Here is a 22612-nt window from a genome sequence, read left to right as displayed (position 1 = left end):
GGTGTGAAGAGTGATTGTGTTAATCACTGGGTGTGAAGAATGATTGAGTTACTCAGTGGGTGTGAGGAGTGAGTGTTAATCAGTGAGAGTGAAGAGTGAGAGTGTTAATCTCCAGGTGTGAGGAGTGAGGGTGTTATTCACTTTGTGTGAGGAATGAGAGTGTTAATCAGTGGGTGTGAAGAGAGAGTGTTTTATTCAACGGCTGTGATGATTGAGGGTGTAAATCAGTGGATGTGAGGAGTGAGATTGTTAATCAGTGGGTGTGTGGAGTGAGTGTTAATCAGTGGGTGTGAGGAGTGAGTGTGTTCATCTCTGAGTCTGAAGAGTGTCAGTGTTAATCAGTAGGTGTGAGGAGTGTGTGTGTTAATCTGTGAGTGTGTTAATCAATGAGTGTGTAGAGTGATAGTTTTAATTTCTGTGTGTGTGGATTGAGTGTGTTAATCAGTGGGCTTGTGGTGTGAGTGTCTTAATCAGTGGGTGTGAGGATTGATTGTGCTACTCACTGGGTGTGAAGAATGATTGAGTTAATCAGTGGGTGTGAGGAGTGAGTGTGTTAATCAGTGAGTGTGTTAATCACTGAGTGTGTAGCGTGAGAGTGTTAATCTCTGGTTGTGAGGAGTGAGTTTGTTAATCACTGGGTGTGAAGAGTGAGTGTCTAAATCTCTGGGTGTGAGGAGTGAGCGTGTTAATTACTGGGTGTGAAGAGTGAGTGTGTTAATCAGTGGGTGTGAGGAATGACTGTGTTAATGAGTGCATGTGAGGACTGAGCATGTTAATCCGTGGGTGTGATCAGTGATTGTGTTAATCACCGAGTGTGAAGAGTCAGTGGCCTAGCAATTCAGTGGCCTGCACCACCAGTTTGCGCCCAAAGAGGGCTTTTGCGCCACTGTGCAAACCTACCGCGATATTTAGCGGGGCGCTAATGGCGGCGTTAGCAATTAGCGCTGCGCTGCCACCGATGACGTTATTGGTGTTAACAGCACCCCGCTATCGCCCCGCTGGCCATATTTGGTTGCTGCCGCCTCCCCCGCGCCGGCCGCAAACAGCGACAAGTACACGGGGCCTACCTCTGCCGGTAGTGGGGCGAGTTAAGGTGGAGGTGCGGCCAGCCGCTTTTTCGGCGGCCGCCTGCCCGCACCTCCGTCCCTGGCCTCCTACAACCCCCCTGCAGCATTGCCAGCTGTTTCCAGAACCCGGCACTTCTCCTTGGTGCCGGGCTCATTTGCCGGCACTCGCGAGCGGGGATCGCGCTGTTGCAGGCACCTCCCCCTTAAGAGTGAGAGGAAGGCCTGCAGTACCGCAGGCTGCCGTGCCGCAGTGGGTGGCGCTGCGGCACTTTGCACACCGATATTCAGTTTAAGCGCCCCAAGCGGGACGCCAAAACCCTTGTTTAGCAGCCGGCTTCCACTAGGGGCGCTGAAACTGAATATCCCGCTGGCGCAAGTGGCTCCGCGTGCAGCGGTAATTCCGGCACCCCGGCGAGCTGGGCGCCCCTAACTGAATTTCTAGACCAGTGTGTTAATCAGTGGATGTGAGGAGTGACTGCATTAATCAGTGCGGGTGAGCAGTGAGTGTGTTAATTAGTGGGTGTGGAGAGTGAGTGTGTTAATCAGTGGATGTGTACATCGAGTGTGATTATCACTGGGTGTGAGGAGTGAGCGTTTTAATCAGTGAGTGTGAGGAGTGAGTGTATTAATCACTGGGTGTGAGGAGTAAGTGTGTTAATCACTGGGTGTGAGAATTGAGTGTGTTAATCAGTGCGTGTGAGGAGTGAGTGTGTGAATCACTGGGTGTGAGGGGTGAGTGTGTTAATCACTGCGTGTGAGGAGTGAGTGTGTTGATCAGCCAGTGAGAGGAGTAAGTAAGTTAATCACTGCTTGTGAGGAGTGAGATTGTTAATAACTGGGTATGAGGAGTGAGTGTATTAATCACTGGGTGTGAGGAGTGAGTGTGTTAATCAGTGGATGTGTACATCGAGTTTGATAATCACTGGGTGTGAGGAGTGAGTGTGTTAATCACTGGGTGTGAGGAGTGCACCTGTTAATCAGTGGGTGTGAGGAGTGAGTGTGTTAATCACTGGGAGTGAGGAGTGAGTGTGTTAATAAGTGCATGTGAGGAGTGAGCGTGATAATGGTTGGGTGTGAGGAGTGAGTGTGTTAATCAGTGGGTGTGAGGAGTGAGTTTGTTAATCATTGGGTGTGAGGAGTGAGTGTGATAATCATTTGTTGTGAAGAATAATTGAGTTAATCAGTGGGTGTGAGGATTGAGTGCGTTAATCACTGGGTGGGAGTAGCGAGTGTGTTAATTAGTGGGTGTGAGGAGTGATTGCATTAATCCGTGGGTGTGAGGAATGATTGTGCTAATCACTGGGTGTGAGGAGTGAGTGTGTTAATCAGTGGGTGTGAGGAGTGAGTGTGTTAATCACTGGGTGTGTGGAGCAAGTGTGTTAATCATTGTGTGTGTGGAGTGAATGTGTAAATCAGTGGGCGTGAGGAGTGAGTGTGTTAATTAGTGGGTGTGAAGAATGATTGATTTAATCAGTGGGTGTGAGGAGTGAGAGTGTTCATCAGTGAGTGTGAAGAGCGAGAGTGTTAATTTCCAGGTGAGAGGAGTGAGTGTGTTAATCACTGAGTCTGCGGAATGAGTTTGTTAATCAGTGGGTGTGAAGAGTGAGTTTATTAATTCCTGGGTGTGAGGAGTGTGAATGTTAATCAGTGGGTGTGAAGATTGAGTGTGTTAATCACTGGGTGTGCGGAGTGAGTGTGTAAATCTCTGGCTGTGAGGAGTGAGCGTGTTAATTACTGGGTGTGAAGAGTGAGTGTGTTAATCAGTGGGTGTGAGGAGTGACTGTGATAATCAGTGCGTGTGAGGAGTGAGTGTGTTAATCCGTTGGTGTGATGAGTGAGAGTGTTAATCACTGGGAGTGAGAAGTGAGTGAGTTAATCACCGGGTATTAGGAGTGAGTGTGTTCATCAGAGGGAGTGAGGAGTGGCTGTGATAATCACTGGGTGTGAGGAGTGAGTGTGTTAATCAGTGGGTCTGATCTGTGAGTGTGTTAATCACTGGGTTTGAGGAGTGAGTGTGTTAATCATTGGTTGTGAAGATTGAATGCATTAATCACCAGGTGTGAAGAGTGAGTGCGTTAATCAGTGGGTGTGAGGACTGACTGTGTTAATCACTGGGTGTGAGGAGTGAGAGTGTTAATCACTTGTTGTGAGGAGAGAGTGTGTTAATCACCAGGTGTGTGGCGTGAGTGTGTTAATCACTGGGTGTGAGGAGTGAGTGTGTTAATCGCTTGGTGTGAGGAGTGAGTGTGTTAATCAGTGGGCGTGAGGAGTGACTGTGTTAATCAGTGGCCGTGAGGAGTGAGTGTGTTAATTAGTGGGTGTGAAGAGTGATTGTGTTAATCACTGGGTGTGAAGAATGATTGAGTTACTCAGTGGGTGTGAGGAGTGAGTGTTAATCAGTGAGAGTGAAGAGTGAGAGTGTTAATCTCCGGGTGTGAGGAGTGAGGGTGTTATTCACTTTCTGTGAGGAATGAGAGTGTTAATCAGTGGGTGTGAAGAGTGAGTGTGTTAATCACTGGGTGTGTGGAGTGAGTGTGTAAATCTCTGGGTTTGAGGAGTGTGCATGTTAATTACTGGGTGTGCAGAGTGAGTGTGTTAATCAGTGGGTGTGAGGAGTGACTGTATTAATCAGTGCATGTGAGGAGTGAGTGTGTTAATCCGTTGGTGTGATGAGTGAGAGTGTTAATCACTGGGAGTGAGAAGTGAGTGAGTTAATCACCGGGTATTAGGAGTGAGTGTGTTAATCAGAGGGAGTGAGGAGTGGCTGTGATAATCACTGGGTGTGAGGAGTGAGTGTGTTAATCAGTGGGTCTGATCTGTGAGTGTGTTAATCACTGGGTTTGAGGAGTGAGTGTGTTAATCATTGGTTGTGAAGATTGAATGCATTAGTCACCAGGTGTGAAGAGTGAGTGCGTTAATCAGTGGGTGTGAGGACTGATTGTGTTAATCACTGGGTGTGAGGAGTGAGAGTGTTAATCACTTGTTGTGAGGAGAGAGTGTGTTAATCACCAGGTGTGTGGCGTGAGTGTGTTAATCACTGGGTGTGAGGAGTGAGTGTGTTAATCGCTTGGTGTGAGGAGTGAGTGTGTTAATCAGTGGGCGTGAGGAGTGACTGTGTTAATCAGTGGCCGTGAGGAGTGAGTGTGTTAATTAGTGGGTGTGAAGAGTGATTGTGTTAATCACTGGGTGTGAAGAATGATTGAGTTAATCAGTGGGTGTGAGGAGTGAGTGTTAATCAGTGAGAGTGAAGAGTGAGAGTGTTAATCTCCGGGTGTGAGGAGTGAGGGTGTTATTCACTTTTTGTGAGGAATGATAGTGTTAATCAGTGGGTGTGAAGAGTGAGTGTGTTAATCACTGGGTGTGTGGAGTGAGTGTGTAAATCTCTGGGTTTGAGGAGTGTGCATGTTAATTACTGGGTGTGCAGAGTGAGTGTGTTAATCAGTGGGTGTGAGGAGTGACTGTATTAATCAGTGCAGGTGAGGACTGAGTGTGTTAATCAGTGGGTGTGAGGGGTGAGTGCGTTAATCACTGGGTGTGAGGAGTGAGTGTGTTAATCAGTGGGTGTGATGAGTGAGAGTGTTAATCACTGGGAGTTAGATGTGAGTGTGTTAATCACCGGGTATGAACAGTGAGTGTGTTAATCAGTGGGAGTGAGGAGAAAGTGTGTTAATCAGTGGGTGTGAAGAGTGTGTGTGTTAATCACTGGGTGTGAAGAATGATTGAGTTAATCAATGAGTGTGAAGATTGAGAGTGTTAATTAGTGAGTCTGAAGAGTGAGAGTGTTAATCACCGGTTGTGAGGAGTGAGTGCGTTAACCACTGGGTCTGAGGAATGAGAGTGTTAATCAGTGGGTGTGAAGAATGAGTGTGTTAATCACTGGCTGTGTGGAGTGAGCGTGTTAATCTCTGGGTGTGAGGAGTGAGCATGTTAATTACTGGGTGTGAAGAGTGAGTTTGTTAATCAGTGGGTGTGAGGAGTGATTGCGGAAAGCAGGGGGTGTGAGGAGTGATTGTGTTGTTCACTGGGTGTGCGGAGTGAATGATTTAATCAGTGGGTGTGAGGAGTGAGTGTGTTAATCACTGGGAGTGAGGAGTGAGTTTGTTAATCACTGGGTGTGAGGAGTGAGTTTGTAAATCAGTGGGCGTGAGGAGTGAGTGTGATAATTAGTGGGTGTGAGGAGTGATTGTGTTAATCACTGGGTGTGAAGAATGATTGAGTTAATCACTGGGTGTGAGGAGTGTGTGTGTTAATTAGTGGGTGTGAGGGGTGAGTGCGTTAATCACTGGGTGTGAGGAGTGAGAGTGTTAATCACTGGGAGTTAGATGTGAGTGTGTTAATCACCGTGTATGAGGAGTGAGTGTGTTGAATAGTGGGAGTGAGGAGTGAGTGTGTTAATCAGTGTATGTGAAGATTGAGGCCTAGAAATTCAGTATAGCCACTTTTGGGGAGGTAAAGTCGGGCGGCCGCTAAAGTTTGCGCCCAGCGCAAAGTCGAGCCCCCTTCGCCGATATTCAGTTGCATCGCCCTAAGAGTTTGCTGCTGCGCTACAACAGGTGATGCACAACTATCATTAGGCGCTAAGCCGGCAGCCCGGTCGCTAACACCGGAAGTTGGGCGGAGGGCAGGTGCGGCGAGCTGCTGATTGCCGGCAGACACTCTGGCTCCGGTGAGCTCATAAAGGGGGAAGGTGGATTTGTTTTTTTGAAAGGCAGAGACTAGTGTATTTGTGTTTTTGGGGAGGGCTTCTCTCCATCAGTTTGTTATGTGGGACCGGTCTTCTTCTTCTTCTTCTTCTCCTCCTCCTCCTCCTCCTCCTCCTCATCCCAAAGAAGGAGTGTTGCAAAACGGCTGCCTTTTCTACTGCAGGAGTGCTCTTTAATTTGCGCTCCCCGCGGCCCGCATCGGCTGAGCACCGTTCGACTCAACAGTCGCTAGGGCCGCCAGGCGCACAATGGGGCGACGCGAGTGAAGTTCCGGTTCCGGGCGCACAAAGGGCGTTGCACGACAAAATGACGTCATGATCTGCGCGCACAGATGAGCGCGCGCAATTACTTTGCACCGGCGCTAAATGCCTACTGAAGTTGGGGCGAGGCGCAGATCACGCTGCGCCCGGGCGCTAAGCGCCTAGCGCTCGAGATCTACTCCTCCTAAGGCACTAACGGCTGGCGCAGCCAATTGAATTTCGAGGCCTGAGTGTGTTAATCACTTGGTGTGAGGAGTGATTGTGTTAATCACTGGGTGTGAAGAATGATTGAGTTAATCAATGGGTGTGAAGATTGAGAGTGTTAATCTGTGAGTCTGAAGAGTGAGAGTGTTAATCACCGGGTGTGAGGAGTGAGTGTGTTAACCACTGGGTCTGAGGAATGAGAGTGTTAATCAGTGGGTGTGAAGAGTGAGTGTGTGAATCATTGGGTGTGTGGAGTGAGCGTGTTAATCTCTGGGTGTGAGGAGTGAGCATGTTAATTACTGGGTGTGAAGAGTGAGTGTGTTCATCAGTGGGTGTGAGGAGTGACTGTGTTAATCAGTGCGGGTGAGGAGTGAGTGTGTTTGTCAGTGGGTGAGAGGGATGAATGCCGTCATCACTGGGTGTGAGGAGTGAGTGTGTTAAGCAGTGTGTGTTTGGAGTGAGTGTTTTAATCACTGGGAGTGAGGAGTGAGTGTGCTAATCACCGGGTATGAGGAGTGAGCGTGTTAATCAGTGGGAGTGAAGAATGAGTGTGTTAATCAGTGGGCGTGTGGAGTGAGTGTGTTAATCACTGGGTGTGAGGAGTGAGTTTGTTAATCAGTGGGTGTGATCAGTGATTGTGTTTATCACCGGGTGTGAAGAGTCAGTGTGTTAATCAGTGGGTGTGAGGAGTGACTGCATTAATCAGTGCAGGTCAGCAGTGAGCGTGTTAATCATTGGGTGTGAAGAGTGAGTGTGTTAATCAGTGGATGCGTACATCGAGTGTGATAATCACTGGGATTTAGAAGTGAGTGTGTTAATCACTGGGTGTGAGGTGTGAGCGTGTTAATCAGTGGGTGTGAGGAGTGAGTGTGTTAATCATAGGGTGTGAGGAGTGAGTGTGTTAATCACTGGGAGTGAGGAGTGAGTGTGTTAATCAGTGCATGTGAGAAGTGAGTGTGTTAATCACTGGGTGTGAGGGGTGAGTGTGTTAATCACTGGGTGTGAGGAGTGAGCATGTTAAATGTTGGGTGTGAGGAGTGAGTGTGTTAATCACTGGGTGTGAGGAGTGAGTGTGTTAATCAGTGGGTGTGAGGAGTGACTGCATTAATCAGTGCAGGTGAGCAGTGAGTGTGTTAATCAGTGGGTGTGAAGAGTGAGTGTGTTAAACATTGGGTGTGAAGTGTGAGAGCATTAATCATTGTGTGTGATGAGTAAGTGTGTTAACCATTGGGTGTGAAGACTGCGATTGTTAATCAGTGGCTGTAAGTAGTGAGTGTGTTAAACTCCGGGTGTGAGAAGTAAGTGTGTTATTTGCTGGGTTTGAGTAGTGAGTGGGTTAATCGCTGGGAGTGAGTAGTGAGTGTGTAATCACTGGCTGTGACAGGTGAGTGTGTTTATTAGTGGGTGTGAGGAGTGAGTGTGTTAATCACTGGGAGTGAGGAGAGAGTGTATTCATCGCTGGTTGTGAGGAGTGAGTGTGTTAATCGCTGGGTGTGAGTAGTGAGTGTGTTAATCAGTGGGTGTGAGGAATGAGTGTTTTAATAATTGGGTGTCAGAAGCGAGTGTATTATTCACTAGGTGTGAGGATTGGGTCTATTAAAGAGTGGGTGTGTGGATTGAATGCGTTAATCAGTGGGTGTGCGGAGTGAGTATGTCAATCACTGGGTGTGAAGAGTGAGTTTGTTAACAGTGCATGTAATGAGTGAGTGTGTTAATCCGTGGTTTTGAGGAATGTGTTTGTGTTAATCAATGGGTGTGAGGAGTGATTGTGTTAATCGGTGGGAGTGAGGAGTAAATCAGTTAAAAAATGAGTGTGAGGACTGAGTGTTTTAAACATTGGGTGTGGGGAGTCAGTGTGTTAATCACTGGATCTGAGGAGTGAGTTTGTTAATCAATGGGTATGAGGAGTGAGATTGTAAAACGCTGGGTGTGAGGAGTGAGTGTGTTAATCACTGGGTGTGGGGAAAGAGATTGTAAATCAGTGCATGTGACAGGTGAGTGTGTTAATCACTGGGTGTGAGGAGTGGGTATGTTAATCGCAGGGTGTGAGTTGTGAGTGTGTTAATCAGTGGGTGTGAGGAGTGAGTGTTTTAATAATTGGGTGTCAGAAGCGAGTGTATTATTCACTAGGTGTGAGGATTGTGTCTGTTAAACAGTGGGTGTGTGGATTGAGTATGTTAATCAGTGGGTGGGTGCGGTGAGCGTGTCAATCACTGGGTGTGAAGAGGGAGTTTGTTAATCAGTGCATGTAATGAGTGAGTATGTTAATCCACGGCTGTGAGGAATGTGTGTGTGTTAATTAGTGGGTGTGAGGTGTGAGTGTCTTAATCAATGGCTACGAGGAGTGCGTGTGTTAATCATTGGGTGTGAAGAGTGAGAGTGTTAATCAGTGGTTTTGATGTGTGAGTGTGTTAAACAGTGGTTGTGAGGAGTGAGTGTGTTAATCGCTGGGTGTGAGTAGTGAGTGTGTTAATCACTGGGTGTGACAGATGAGTGTGTTTATTAGTGGGTGTGAGGAGTGAATGTGTTAATCACCGGGAGTGAGGAGAGAGTGTGTTAAATGCTGGGTGTGAGGAGTGAGTGGTTAATCGCTGGGTGTGAGTAGTGAGTGTGTTAATCAGTGGGTGTGAGGAATGAGTGTTTTAATAATTGGGTGTCAGAAGCGAGTGTATTATTAACTAGGTGTAAGGATTGAGTCTGTTAAACAGTGGGTGGGTGGATTGAGTGTGTTAATCAGTGGGTGTGTGGAGTGAGTGTGTCAATCACTGGATGTGAAGAGTGAGTTTGTTAATCAGTGCATGTAATGAGTGAGTGTGTTAATCTGTGGTTGTGAGGAATGTGTGTGTGTTTTAATCTGTGGGTGTGAGGATAGAGTGTGTTAAACAGTGGGTGTGAGGAGTGAGTGTGTTAAACTGTGGGTGTGAGAAGTAAGTGTGTTATTTGCTGGGTGTGATTAGTGAGTGTGTTAATTTCTGGGTGTGAGTAGTGAGTGTGTTAATCAGTGGGTGAGACAGGTGAGTGTGTTAATCAGTGGGAGTGAGGAGTGAGTGTTTTAATAATTGGGTGACAGAAGCGAGTGTATTATTAACTAGGTGTGAGGATTGAGTCTGTTAAACAGTGGGTGTGTGGATTGAGTGTGTTAATCAGTGGGTGTGCGGAGTGAGTGTGCCAATCACTGAATGTGAAGAGTGAATTTGTTAATCAGTGCATGTAATGAGTGAGTGTGTTAATCTGTGGTTGTGAGGAATGTGCGTGTGTTAATCAGTGGGTGTGAGGAGAGAGTGTGTTAAACAGTGGGTGTGAGGACTGAGTGTGTTAAACTCTGGGTGTGAGGAGTAATTGTGTTATTTGCTGGGTGTGAGTAGTGAGTGTGTTAATTTCTGGGTGTGAGTAGTGAGTGTGTTAATCACGGGGTGTGACAGGTGAGTATGTTTATTAATGGGTGTGAGGAGTGAATGTGTTAATCACTGGGAGTGAGGAGAGAGTGTGTTAATCGCTGGGTGTGAGGCGTGAGTGTGTTAATCGCTGGGTATGAGTAGTGAGTGTGTTAATCAGTGGGTGTGAGGAGTGAGTGTTTTAATAATAGGGTGTCAGAAGCAAGTGTATTATTAACTAGGTGTTAGGATTGAGTCTGTTAAACAGTGGGTGTGCGGATTGAGTGTTTTATTCAGTGGGTGTGCGGAGTGAGTGTGTCAATCACTGGGTGTGAAGAGTGAGTATGTTAATCAGTGCATGTAATGAGTGAATGTGTTAATCTCTGGTTGTGAGGAATGTGTGTGTGTTAATCATTGGGTGTGAGGAGTGAGTGTGTTAATCACTGGGCGTGATGTGTTAGTGCGCTAATCACTAGGTGTGAGGGGTGAGTGTGTTAATCATTGGGTGCGAGGAGTACATGTGTTAATCACTGGGTGTGAGAAGTGGGTTTGTTAATCACCGCGTGTGAGGAGTGAGTGTGTTAAACAGTGGGTGTGAGGAGTGATTGTGTTAATCAGTGGGTGTGAGGAATAAATCTGTTAATCAATGATTGTGAGGAGTGAGTGTGTTAATCACTGGGTGTGAGTGGTGAGTGTGTTAATCACTGATTCTGAGGAGTGATTTTGTTAATCACCGGGTGTTAGTAGTGAGTGTGTTAATCACCGGGTCTGAGGAGTAAGTGTGTTAATCAGTGGGTGTGAGGAGTGAGTGTCTTAATCAATGGGTGTGAGGAGTGAGTGTGTTAATCACCAGGTGTAAGGAGTGAGTGTGTTAATCACTGTGTGTGAGGAGTGGGTTTGTTAATCACTGGGTGTGAGGATAGTGTGTGTTAAAAGGTGTGTGTGAGGTATGAGTGTTTTAATCACTGGGTGTGAGGAGTGAGTGTGTTAATCAATGGGTATGAGGAGTGAGTGTGTTAATCTGTGGGTGTGAATAGTGAATGTTTTAGTCACTGGGTGTGAGGAGTGAGTGTGTTAATCAATGTGTATGAGGAGTGAGTGTGTTAATCACTGGGTGTGAAGAGTGAGTGTGCTAATCACTGGGTGTAAGGAACGTATGTGTTAATTACCGAGTGTGAAGAGTGAAAGTGTTAATCCGTGGGTCTGAGGAATGAGAGTGTTAATCACCGGGTGTGAGTAATGAGTGAGTTAATCAGTAGGTGTGAGGAGTGAGTGTGTTAATCACTGGGGTGAGGAGTGTGCGTGTTAATCAGTGGGTGTGAAGAGTGAGTGTGTTCATCATTGGGTGTGAGGAGTGATTGCATTAATCACTGGGTGTGAGGAGTGAGTGTATTAATCACTGGGTGTAAGGAGTGAATATGATAATCCCCGTGTGTTAGGAGTGAGTGTGTTCATCACCAGGTGTGATGAGTGATTGTGTTAATCACTGGGTTTGATGAGTGATTGTGTTAATATATGGGTGTGAGGAGTGAGTGTGTTAATCAGTGTGTATGAGGAGTAAGTGTGTTAATCATTGGGTGTGAAGACTGAGTGATTGTGTTACTCAGTGGGTGTGAGGAGTGAGTGTGTTAATATGTGGGTGTAAGGAGTGAGTGTGTTAATCACTGGGTGTGAAGAGTGAGTGTGCTAATCACTGGGTGTAAGGAATGTATGTGTTAATTACCGAGTGTGAAGAGTGAAAGTGTTAATCCGTGGGTCTGAGGAATGAGAGTGTTAATCACCGGGTGTGAGTAATGAGTGAGTTAATCAGTAGGTGTGAGGAGTGAGTGTGTTAATCACTGGGGTGAGGAGCGTGCGTGTTAATTAGTGGGTGTGAAGAGTGAGTGTGTTCATCATTGGGTGTGAGGAGTGATTGCATTAATCACTGGGTGTGAGGAGTGAGTGTATTAATCACTGGGTGTAAGGAGTGAATATGATAATCCCCGTGTGTTAGGAGTGAGTGTGTTCATCACCAGGTGTGATGAGTGATTGTGTTAATCACTGGGTTTGATGAGTGATTGTGTTAATATATGGGTGTGAGGAGTGAGTGTGTTAATCAGTGTGTATGAGGAGTAAGTGTGTTAATCATTGGGTGTGAAGACTGAGTGATTGTGTTATTCAGTGGGTGTGAGGAGTGAGTGTGTTAATATGTGGGTTTGAGGAGTGAGTGTGTTAATCAGTGGGTGTGCGGAGTGTGTGTGTTAATCATTGGGTGTGAAGAGTGAGAGAGTTAATGAGTGGGTGTGAGGTGTGAGTCTGTTAAACTGTGTGTGTGAGGAGTAAGTGTGTTATTTGCTGGGTGTGAGTAGTGAGTGTGTTAATCGCTGGGTTTGAGTAGTGAGTGTGTTAATCACTGGGTGTGACAGGTGAGTGTGTTTATTGGTGGGTGTGAGGAGTGAATGTGTTAATCAGTGGTTGTGAGGAGTGAGTGTGTTAATCACCGGGAGTGAGGAGAGAGTGTGTTAATCGTTGGGTGTGAGGAGTGAGTGTGTTAATCAGTGGGTGTGAGGAGTGAGTGTTTTAATAATTGGGCATCAGAAGCGAGTGTACTACTCACTAGATGTGAGGATTGTGTCTGTTAAAGAGTGGGTGTGTGGATTGATGTGTGTTAATCAGTGGGTGTGCAGAGTGTGTGTGTCAATCACTGGGTGTGAAGAGTGAGTTTGTTAATCAGTGCATGTAATGAGTGAGTGTGTTAATCTGTGGTTGTGAGGAATATGTGTGTGTTAATCAGTGTGTGTGATGAGTAAGTGTGTTAACCATTGGGTGTGAAGACTGCGATTGTTAATCAGTGGGTGTGAGGAGTGAGTGTGTTAAACTCTGGGTGTGAGAAGTAAGTGTGTTATTTGTTGGGTGTGAGTCGTGATTGTGTTAATCGCTGGGAGTGAGTAGTGAGTGTGTTAATCACTGGGAGTGAGGAGAGAATGTGTTAAACGCTGGGTGTGAGGAGTGAGTGTGTTAATCGCTGGGTGTGAGTAGTGAGTGGGTTAATCAGTGGGTGTGAGGAGTGAGTGTTTTAATTATTGGGTGTCAGAAGCGAGTGTATTATTCACTAGGTATGAGAATTGAGTCTATTAAAGAGTGGGTGTGTGGATTGAGTGCGTTAATCAGTGGGTGTGCGGAGTGAGTATGTCAATCACTGGGTGTGAAGAGTGAGTTTGTTAAGCAGTGCATGTAATGAGTGAGTTTGTTAATCTGTGGGTGTGAGGAGTGCGTGTGTTAATCCCTGGGTGTGAGGAGTGAGTGTGTTAAACAGTGGGTGTGAGGAGTGATTGTGTTAATCGGTGGGTGTGAGGAGTAAATCTGTTAAATAATGAGTGTGAGGAGTGAGTGTGTTAATCATTGGGTGTGCAGAGTGAATGTGTTAATCACTGGATGTGAGGAGTGAGTGTGTTAATCAATGGTTATGAGGAGTGAGATTGTTAAACGCTGGGTGTGAGGAGTGAGTGTGTTAATCACTGGGTGTGTGGAGAGAGATTATAAATCAGTGCATGTGACAGGTGAGTGTGTTAATCACTGGGTGTGAGGAGTGAGTGTTTTAATAATTGGGTGTCAAGAGCGAGTGTATTATTCACTAGGTGTGAGGATTGTGTCTGTTAAACAGTGGGTGTGTGGATTGAGTGTGTTAATCAGTGGGTGGGCGGAGTGAGTGTGTCAATCACTGGGTGTGAAGAGTGAGTTTGTTAATCAGTGCATGTAATGAGTGAGTGTGTTAATCCGTGGTTGTGAGGAATGTGTGTGTGTTAATTAGTGGGTGTGAGGTGTGAGTTTCTTAACCAATGCCTACGAGGAGTGCGTGTGTTAATCATTGGGTGTGAAGAGTGAGAATGTTAAACAGTGGTTGTGAGGAGTGAGTGTGTTAAACTGTGGGTGTGAGGAGTAAGTGTGTTATTTGCTGGGTGTGAGTAGTGAGTGTGTTAATCAGTGGGTGTGAGGAGTGTGTGTTTTAATAATTGGGTGTCAGAAGCGAGTGTATTATTAACTAGGTGTGAGGATTGAGTCTGTTAAACATTGGGTGTGTGGATTGAGTGTGTTAATCAGTGGGTGTGCGGAGTGAGTGTGTCAATCACTGCATGTGAAGAGTAAGTGTGTTAATCAGTGGGTGTGAGGAGAGAGTGTGTTAAACAGTGGGTGTGAGGACTGAGTGTGTTAAATTGTGGGTGTGAGGAGTAAGTGTGTTATTTGCTGGGTGTGAGTAGTGAGTGTGTTAATTTCTGGTTGTGAATAGTGAGTGTGTTAATCACTGGGTGTGACAGGTGAGTGTGTTTATTAGTGGGTGTGAGGAGTGAATGTGTTAAGCAGTGGGTGTGAAGAGTGAATGTGTTAATCACTGGGTGTGAGGAGCAAGTGTGTTAATCTCTGGGTGTTTTTTTAATTCATTGATGGGATGTGGGCGTCACTGGCTAGGCCTGCATTTACTGCCCATCCCTAATTGCCCTTGAGAAGATGGTAATGAGCCGTCTTCTTGTACCGCTGCAGTCCATATGGTGTAGGTACACCCACAATGCTGTTAGGAAGCGAGTTCCAGGATTTTGGCCCAGCGACAGTGAAGGAACGGCGATACAGGTCCAAGTCAGGATGGTGTGTGGCTTGGAGGGGAATTGTAGGTAGTGATGTTCCCATGCGTCTGCTGCCCTTGTCCCTCTAAGTGGTAGAGGTCGCGGGTTTGGATGGTGCTGTTGAAGGAGCTTTGGCGAGTTGCTGCAGTGCATCTTGTAGATGGTACACACTGCAGCCACAGTGCGCCGGTGGTGGAGGGAGTGAATGTTGAAGGTGGTGGATGGAGTGCCAATCAAGCGGGCTGCTTTATCCTGAATGGTGTCGAGCTTCTTGAGTGTTGTTGGAGCTGCACTCATCCAGGCAAGTGGAGAGTATTCCATCACACTCCTGACTTGTGCCTTGTAGATGGTGGAAAGGCTTTGGGGAGTCAGGAGGTGAGACACTCGCCGCAGAATTCCCAGCCTCTGGCCTGCTCTTGTAGCCACAGTATTTATATGGCTGGTCCAGTTCAATTTCTGATCAGTGATAACCCCCAGGATGTTGATAGTGGGGGATTCAGTGATGGTAATGCCATTGAATGTCAAGGGGAGATGGTTAGAGTCTCGCTTGTTGGAGATGGTCATTGCCTGGCACTTGTGTGTTGCGTATGTTACTTGCCACTTGTCAGCCCAAGTCTGAATGTTGTCCAGGTCTTGCTGCATATGGACACGGACTGCGTCAGTATCTGACGAGTCTCGAATGGTGCTGAACAGTGTGCAATCATCAGCGAACATCCCCACTTCTGACCTTATGATGGAGGGAAGGTCATTGATGAAACAGCTGAAGATGGTTGGGCCCAGGACACTGCCCTGAGGAACTCCTGCAGTGATGTCATGTGATTGAGATGAATGACCTCCAACAACCACAGCCAACTTCCTTTGTGCTAGGTATGATTCCAGCCAATGGAGAGCTTTCCACTTGATTCCCATTGACTTCAGTTTTGCTAGGGCTCCTTGATGCCACACTCGATCAAATGCTGCCTTGATGTGAGGAGTGAGTGTGTTAATCACTGGGTGTGCTGAGTGATTATGTCAATCAATGGGTTTGAGGAGTGAGTGTATTAATCACTGGGTCTGAGGGGAGATTTTGTTAATCACCGGGTGTTTGTAGTGAGTGTTTTAATCACCGGGACTGAGAAGTGACTGTGTTAATCAGTGGGTGTGAGGAGTGAGTGTCATAATCAATTGGAGTGGGCAGTGAGTGCATTGATCAGTGGGTGTGAGGACTGAGTGTGTTAATCAGTGGGTGTGAGGAGTGCATGTGTTAATCACTGCATTTCACAGAAATCACAGAATCACAGAAACCCCACAGTGCAGATAGAGGCCATTTCGGCCCATCGAGCCTGCACCGACACATATCCCACCCGATCCCCGTAACCCCTACACCAACACATATCCCACCCTATCCCCGTAACCCCACGTATTTAATCCCCCTAACACTAAGGGTCAATTTATCATAGCCAATCAACCTAACCCGCGCATCTTTGGACTGTGGGAGGAAACCGGAGCACCCGGAGGAAACCCACGCAAACACGGGGAGAATGTGCAAACTCCACACAGACAGTCGCCCGAGGCCGGATTCGAACCCGGGTCCCTGGCGCTGTGAGGCAACAGTGCTAACCACTATGCCACCGTGCTGAGGAGTGGTTTTGTTAATCAGTGGGTGTGAGGAGTGAGTGTGTTAATCAATGAGTGTGAGGAGTGAGTGTGTTAATCAGTGGGTGTGAAGAGTGAGTTTTATTCACTGGGTGTGAAGAGTGAGTGTGTTAATCACCGGCTGAAAGGAGTGAGTGTGTTAATCACTGAGTGTGAAGAATGAATTTGTTAATCACTGGGAGTGAGGAGTGAGTGTGTTAATCTCTGGGTCTGAGGAGTGATTTTGTTAATCACTGTGTGTGAGGAGTGAGTGTGTTAATCACTGGGTGTGAGTAGAGAGTGTATTAATCACTGGGTGTTAGGAGTGAGTGTGTCAATCACCGGGTGTGAGGAGTGAGTGTGTTAATCACTGGATGTGTGGAGTGAGTGTGTTAATCACTGGGTGTGAGGATTGAGTGTGTTAATCAGTGGGCATGAGGAGTGAGTGACTTAATCAATGTGTGTGAGGAGTGAGTGTGCTAATCAGTGGTTGTGAAGAGTGAATGTGTTAATCCCTGGGTGTGAGGGGTGAGTGTGTTAATCTCTGGGTGTGAGCAGTGACTGTGCTAATCACTGGGTGTGAGGTGTGATTGTATTAATCACTGGGTGTGAGGAGTGAGTGTGTTTATCACTGGGTGTGAGGAGTGAGTGTGTTAATCAGTGGTTGTGAAGAGTGAATGTGTTAATCCCTGGGTGTGAGGAGTGAGTGTGTTAATCTCTGGGTGTGAGGAGTGACTGTGCTAATCACTGGGTGCGAGGTGTGATTGTATTAATCACTGGGTGTGAGGAGTGAGTGTGTTTATCACTGGGTGTGAGGAGTGAGTGTGTTAATCAGTGGGTGTGAGGAGTGAGTGTGTTAATCAGTGGGTGTGAGGAGTAAATCTGTTAATCAATGAGTGTGAGGAGTGAGTGTGTTAATCACTGGGTGTGAGGAGTGAGTGTGTTAATCAATGGTTATGAGGAGTGAGAGTGTTAAACGCTGAGTGTGAGGAGTGAGTGTATTAATCACTGGGTGTGAGGAGTGAGTTTGTTAATCACTGGGTGTGTGGAGTGCGGGTGTAAATCAGTACATGTGAGGAGTGAGTGTTTTAATCAGTGGGTGTGAGGAGTGAATGTGTTAATCACTATGTGTGAGGAGTAAGTGTATTAATCAGTGGGTGTGAGGAGTGAGTGTGTTAATCACTGGGTGTGGAGTGAGTGTGTTAATCATTGGCTTTGAAGAGTGAGAGTGTTAATCAGTGGGTGTGAGGAGTGAGTGTGTTTATCACCCTGTGTGAGGAGTGAGAGTGTTAATCAGTGGGTGTGAGGAGTGAGTGTGTTTATCACCATGTTTGAGGAGTGAGGTTATTAATGAGTCGGTGTGAAGAGTGAGTGTGTTAATCAGTGGGTTAATCAGTGGGTGTGAGGAGTGAGTGGGTTAATCAGTGGGTGTGAGGAGTGAGTGTTTTAATTATTGGGTGTCAGAAGCGAGTGTATTATTCACTAGGTATGAGGATTGAGTCTATTAAAGAGTGGGTGTGTGGATTGAGTGCATTAATCAGTGGGTGTGCGGAGTGAGTATGTCAATCACTGGGTGTGAAGAGTGAGTTTGTTAAGCAGTGCATGTAATGAGTGAGTTTGTTAATCTGTGGGTGTGAGGAGTGCGTGTGTTAATCCCTGGGTGTGAGGAGTGAGTGTGTTAAACAGTGGGTGTGAGGAGTGATTGTGTTAATCGGTGGGTGTGAGGAGTAAATCTGTTAAATAATGAGTGTGAGGAGTGAGTGTGTTAATCATTGGGTGTGCAGAGTGAATGTGTTAATCACTGGATGTGAGGAGTGAGTGTGTTAATCAATGGTTATGAGGAGTGAGATTGTTAAACGCTGGGTGTGAGGAGTGAGTGTGTTAATCACTGGGTGTGTGGAGAGAGATTATAAATCAGTGCATGTGACAGGTGAGTGTGTTAATCACTGGGTGTGAGGAGTGGGTATGTTAATTGCAGGATGTGAGTAGTGAGTGTATTAATCAGTGGGTGTGAGGAGTGAATGTTTTAATAATTGGGTGTCAAGAGCGAGTGTATTATTCACTAGGTGTGAGGATTGTGTCTGTTAAACAGTGGGTGTGTGGATTGAGTGTGTTAATCACTGGGTGTGAAGAGTGAGTTTGTTAATCAGTGCATGTAATGAGTGAGTGTGTTAATCCGTGGTTGTGAGGAATGTGTGTGTGTTAATTAGTGGGTGTGAGGTGTGAGTTTCTTAACCAATGCCTACGAGGAGTGCGTGTGTTAATCATTGGGTGTGAAGAGTGAGAATGTTAAACAGTGGTTGTGAGGAGTGAGTGTGTTAAATTGTGGGTGTGAGGAGTAAGTGTGTTATTTGCTGGGTGTGAGTAGTGAGTGTGTTAATCAGTGGGTGTGAGGAGTGTGTGTTTTAATAATTGGGTGTCAGAAGCGAGTGTATTATTAACTAGGTGTGAGGATTGAGTCTGTTAAACATTGGGTGTGTGGATTGAGTGTGTTAATCAGTGGGTGTGCGGAGTGAGTGTGTCAATCACTGGATGTGAAGAGTGAGTGTGTTAATCTGTGATTGTGAGGAATGTGTGTGTGTTAATCAGTGGGTGTGAGGAGAGAGTGTGTTAAACAGTGGGTGTGAGGACTGAGTGTGTTAAATTGTGGGTGTGAGGAGTAAGTGTGTTATTTGCTGGGTGTGAGTAGTGAGTGTGTTAATTTCTGGTTGTGAATAGTGAGTGTGTTAATCACTGGGTGTGACAGGTGAGTGTGTTTATTAGTGGGTGTGAGGAGTGAATGTGTTAAGCAGTGGGTGTGAAGAGTGAATGTGTTAATCACTGGGTGTGAGGAGCAAGTGTGTTAATCTCTGGGTGTTTTTTTAATTCATTGATGGGATGTGGGCGTCACTGGCTAGGCCTGCATTTAGTGCCCATCCCTAATTGCCCTTGAGAAGATGGTAATGAGCCGCCTTCTTGTACCGCTGCAGTCCATATGGTGTAGGTACACCCACAATGCCGTTAGGAAGCGAGTTCCATGATTTTGGCCCAGCGACAGTGAAGGAACGGCGATACAGGTCCAAGTCAGGATGGTGTGTGGCTTGGAGGGGAATTGTAGGTAGTGATGTTCCCATGCGTCTGCTGCCCTTGTCCCTCTAAGTGGTAGAGGTCGTGGGTTTGGATGGTGCTGTTGAAGGAGCTTTGGCGAGTTGCTGCAGTGCATCTTGTAGATGGTACACACTGCAGCCACAGTGTGCCGGTGGTGGAGGGAGTGAATGTTGAAGGTGGTGGATGGAGTGCCAATCAAGCGGGCTGCTTTATCCTGAATGGTGTCGAGCTTCTTGAGTGTTGTTGGAGCTGCACTCATCCAGGCAAGTGGAGAGTATTCCATCACACTCCTGACTTGTGCCTTGTAGATGGTGGAAAGGCTTTGGGGAGTCAGGAGGTGAGACACCCGCCGCAGAATTCCCAGCCTCTGGCCTGCTCTTGTAGCCACAGTATTTATATGGCTGGTCCAGTTCAGTTTCTGATCAATGATAACCCCCAGGATGTTGATAGTGGGGGATTCAGTGATGGTAATGCCATTGAATGTCAAGGGGAGATGGTTAGAGTCTCGCTTGTTGGAGATGGTCATTGCCTGGCACTTGTGTGTTGCGTATGTTACTTGCCACTTGTCAGCCCAAGTCTGAATGTTGTCCAGGTCTTGCTGCATATGGACACGGACTGCGTCAGTATCTGACGAGTCTCGAGTGGTGCTGAACAGTGTGCAATCATCAGCGAACATCCCCACTTCTGACCTTATGATGGAGGGAAGGTCATTGATGAAACAGCTGAAGATGGTTGGGCCCAGGACACTGCCCTGAGGAACTCCTGCAGTGATGTCATGTGATTGAGGTGAATGACCTCCAACAACCACAGCCAACTTCCTTTGTGCTAGGTATGATTCCAGCCAATGCAGAGTTTTCCACTTGATTCCCATTGACTTCAGTTTTGCTAGGGCTCCTTGATGCCACACTCGATCAAATGCTGCCTTGATGTGAGGAGTGAGTGTGTTAATCACTGGGTGTGCTGAGTGATTGTGTCAATCAATGGGTTTGAGGAGTGAGTGTATTAATCACTGGGTCTGAGGGGAGATTTTGTTAATCACCGGGTGTTTGTAGTGAGTGTTTTAATCACCGGGACTGAGAAGTGACTGTGTTAATCAGTGGGTGTGAGGAGTGAGTGTCATAATCAATTGGAGTGGGCAGTGAGTGTGTTGATCAGTGGGTGTGAGGACTGAGTGTGTTAATCAGTGGGTGTGAGGAGTGCATGCGTTAATCACTGCATTTGAGGAGTGGTTTTGTTAATCAGTGGGTGTGAGGAGTGAGTGTGTTAATCAATGAGTGTGAGGAGTGAGTGTGTTAATCAGTGGGTGTGAAGAGTGAGTTTTAGTCACTGGGTGTGAAGAGTGAGTGTGTTAATCACCGGCTGAAAGGAGTGTGTGTGTTAATCACTGAGTGTGAAGAATGAATTTGTTAATCACTGGGAGTGAGGAGTGAGTGTGTTAATCTCTGGGTCTGAGGAGTGATTTTTTTAATCACTGTGTGTGAGGAGTGAGTGTGTTAATCACTGGGTGTGAGTAGAGAGTGTATTAATCACTGGGTGTTAGGAGTGAGTGTGTTAATCACCGGGTGTGAGGAGTGAGTGTGTTAATCACTGGATGTGTGGGGTGAGTGTGTTAATCACTGGGTGTGAGGATTGAGTGTGTTAATCAGTGGGCATGAGGAGTGAGTGACTTAATCAATGTGTGTGAGGAGTGAGTGTGCTAATCATTGGTTGTGAAGAGTGAATGTGTTAATCCCTGGGTGTGAGGAGTGAATGTGTTAATCTCTGGGTGTGAGCAGTGACTGTGCTAATCACTGGGTGTGAGGTGTGATTGTATTAATCACTGGGTGTGAGGAGTGAGTGTGTTTATCACTGGGTGTGAGGAGTGAGTGTGTTATTCAGTGGTTGTGAAGAGTGAATGTGTTAATCCCTGGGTGTGAGGAGTGAGTGTGTTAATCTCTGGGTGTGAGGAGTGACTGTGCTAATCACTGGGTGCGAGGTGTGATTGTATTAATCACTGGGTGTGAGTAGTGAGTGTGTTTATCACTGGGTGTGAGGAGTGAGTGTGTTAATCAGTGGGTGTGAGGAGTAAATCTGTTAATCAATGAGTGTGAGGAGTGAGTTTGTTAATCACTGGGTGTGAGGAGTGAGTGTGTTAATCAATGGATATGAGGAGTGAGAGTGTTAAACGCTGAGTGTGAGGAGTGAGTGCATTAATCACTGGGTGTGAGGAGTGAGTTTGTTAATCACTGGGTGGGTGGAGTGCGAGTGTAAATCAGTACATGTGAGGAGTGAGTGTTTTAATCAGTGGGTGTGAGGAGTGAATGTGTTAATCACTATGTGTGAGGAGTAAGTGTATTAATCAGTGGGTGTGAGGAGTGAGTGTGTTAATCACTGGGTGTGGAGTGAGTGTGTTAATCATTGGCTTTGAAGAGTGAGAGTGTTAATCAGTGGGTGTGAGGAGTGAGTGTGTTTATCACCGTGTGTGAGGAGTGAGAGTGTTAATCAGTGGGTGTGAGGAGTGAGTGTGTTTATCACCATGTTTGAGGAGTGAGGTTATTAATGAGTCGGTGTGAAGAGTGAGTGTGTTAATCACTGGGTGTGGGGAGAGAGTGTGTTAATCATTAGTTTTGAAGAGTGAGAGTGTAAATCAGTGGGTGTGAGGAGTGAGTTTGTTTATCACTGTGTGTGAGGAGTGAGAGTGTTAATCAGTGGGTTTCAGTAGTGAGTGTGTTAATCAGTGGGTGTGAGGAGTGAGTGTGTTAATCACTCGGTGTGAGGAGTGAGTGTGTTAATCACTGGGTGTGAAGATTGAGTGTATTATACAGTCGGTGTGAAGAGTGAATGTGTTAATCACTGGGTGTGAAGAGTGAATGTGTTAATCACTGGGTGTGAGGAGCGAATGTGTTAATCTCTGGGTGTGAGGAGTGAGTGTGTTAATCACTGGGTGTGAGGAGTGATTGTGTCAATCATTGGTTGTGAGGAGTGAGTGTATTAATCACTGGGTCTGAGGAGTGATTTTGTTAATCACCAGGTGTTTGGAGTGATTGTTTAAATCACCGGGTCTGAGAAGTGAATGTGTTATTCAGTGGGTGTGAGGAGTGAGTGTCATAATCAATTGGTGTGAGCAGTTAGTGTGTTGATCAGTGGGTGTGAGGACTGAGAGTGTTAATCAGTTCGTATGAGGAGTGCATGTGTAAATCATTGCATTTGAGGAAGGATATTAGCTCTGATGATGTGGAATCTGTATGGGTAGAATTGAGAAATACGAAAGGGAATAAAACATTAGTGGGAGTGGTATATAGACCTCCAAACAGTAAGGCGGAGGTTGGGGATGGCATTAAAAGGAAAATTAAAGAAGCGTGCAATAAGGGCACAGCAGTCATCATGGGTGACTTTATCTATATATGTAAAAGGATTCATCTGTCTCTCTGTCTATCTGTCTGTCTGTCTGTCCTTCGGTGTGTCTGTCTGGCTATACACTCTCAAGTTATAGAGCGTACCTCTGTATTACATCAAAAGAAAGCTTACGATTCCAGAACGGTCGTAAGAGTATTTACGTTTCGGTGAGACAAAGATTGCGCCCGCGGTATCCAAAAAACGTTCAAAATTCCGCTCATTAGCATCTCATTATCCGCTCATTAGCAATAGAGTGACATTAAGGTCAACCAATCATATGGTCGAGCGACTCAATGGTCGACCAATCACTGCGTGGTGGGGGCGGGTTCC

This window comes from Somniosus microcephalus, chromosome 14 (genome assembly GCF_052327205.1).
Source record: "Somniosus microcephalus isolate GS21.2 chromosome 14, FLI_Smic_1.0, whole genome shotgun sequence".
Lineage (NCBI taxonomy): Eukaryota > Metazoa > Chordata > Chondrichthyes > Squaliformes > Somniosidae > Somniosus > Somniosus microcephalus.
This window is presented reverse-complemented; position numbering follows the sequence as displayed.